The sequence below is a fragment of the Limulus polyphemus genome, unplaced genomic scaffold (assembly GCF_000517525.1).
Source record: "Limulus polyphemus unplaced genomic scaffold, Limulus_polyphemus-2.1.2 Scaffold11169, whole genome shotgun sequence".
Lineage (NCBI taxonomy): Eukaryota > Metazoa > Arthropoda > Merostomata > Xiphosura > Limulidae > Limulus > Limulus polyphemus.
The window spans coordinates 3,254-5,040 of record NW_013676779.1 but is presented as its reverse complement, the minus strand read 5'-3'; the positions used below and the strand labels follow the sequence as shown (position 1 = coordinate 5,040).

Below are 1,787 nucleotides of genomic sequence, written 5' to 3'. Positions count from 1 at the left end.
AAGTTTTACTACATTCACGGGTACAACCTGTGTAAGTTTTACTACATTCACGGGTACAAACCTGTGTAAGTTTTACTACATTCACGGGCACAACCTGTGTAATTTTTACTATATTCACAGGTACAACCTGTGTAAGTTTTACAACACTCATGGGTACTTTAAAAAGACTACATCTATCCTAACCACATATTATAATAACTTAATTTAATGAAAATTTTACCTTAAATCTATGTAGCCTAAATTTTGGGAAGCAGCTCCCAAGGGAGGCATAGATAGTCAAGGGGGAGGTCACAGAACTAAGACTATAAATTACATCAGAAAATACAAAATTATAAAAAAAAGTTTTAAAACTACCATATAAGTATTACTACTATTAAGTAATATAATAATATCAACGAACACAGGAAAATGATGGGTGGGAGCGCAACAAAACTCATATGTAGAAAGAAAAGAGACTATAAACAAAATTTGTGTACCACTGCCCTAAAATCAGGATTACGTAGATTTATACGCCCGACTATCAGTTATCGTTTTCACAGAAAAAAATAAAAACTACTTTACTTATTTGCCATATTTACTATTAACACTGAAACTGAAGTATGTAAACCACATATTTGTATTTACACTCCATTTCATAGAGAAATACAAGTACTAACACTACAACACGTGTTAATTTTCAAATATTTACAGGAGAAGTATCACTTACTGGATGAAAGTAAACATCTTCATATCTTGATGACAAATTTTGTAGAAGCTCTTTATCTTCTTTGTTTTGTGTATCTTTTATCACATCTACATAGTCCTTTCTGAAGTAAATGATATATTATCATTAACATACACAAGTAGAAGCCTCATAAATGTAAACAAACAATACATCAGTTTTCATCTGTCGTGTTCTGATACTAACTAAACACGAGCAACACCCAGCACAGTAAAGTTTCAAAAAAACAGATAACAGTTTGGAATGTTCTGACTTTATAGCTGTTTGAAACAGAAAATACAGTCTGTCATTATTATGTTCCAGTTATTTTATCACTTATTATTTTTCTGAATGTAGGTATAATAATAATACATATTGTTTTACAGACAAAATTATGATTAGTATATAATTGAATAGAGTTGTTTAAACATTTGTTTAACAACAACTAAAAGCTTTGAATGGTCTATCCTTTCATTAGGGTTGTGTCTGTGAGCCAGACTAGTTTCAGAGAATTATTATTTGTGACTTTAATCTTATAAGTTTGTAAAGTTGAAAGTTAAAACTTGGATTAAAACAACGAAAACTCACTTTCCAATACATGGAAACAAAGTTCTATGAAAACAGAAACATCAAAAAAAAATAAACATAAAATTAATAACAACTTCTGGTTAAAGCAAGCAAGCTACCCACAAAGATCATAACTAAGAAACCAACAGGGTAATAAATATTGTTAAACAAATTTACTGCTGTTACATTCTTACTTATATAGATTAAAATGCAATGTTTTGTTAGCTTGATACCCTTAATATTAACAGTATATTTGGTCATAATCCAGTAATAATTGAAGAGGTTCTAGATGCTCTAATCAGTACAACATTTTGGTCATATATAAATTCTGAAAAATCATATCATTCAATAATGGGAGGAAATACGATAGGACTCGGAAGCTTTTACTCGGTACTGAGAAACGTCAATTGAAAAACTGTAATCAAATTTAATCTTAACACGGGAATAATGTGTTTCTCATCCAAATACAGCAGAAAGATCCCCCGTCTATGAACTCATACTTCAATCGAAATAAATCATG

General features: G+C 30.1%; 1 protein-coding gene across 1 annotated transcript in view; it reads right to left on the bottom strand.

Moving 5' to 3' along the window:
- Nucleotides 1–817, bottom strand: part of LOC106476664 (histone deacetylase 10-like) — a gene marked incomplete at its 3' end in the record, with an annotated part of 10,620 nt that extends 9,803 nt beyond the window's left edge. The window contains exon 1 of the mRNA XM_022380472.1: nucleotides 707–817. The remainder of the gene's footprint in view (nucleotides 1–706) is intronic.
- Nucleotides 818–1,787: the final 970 nt, after the last annotated feature.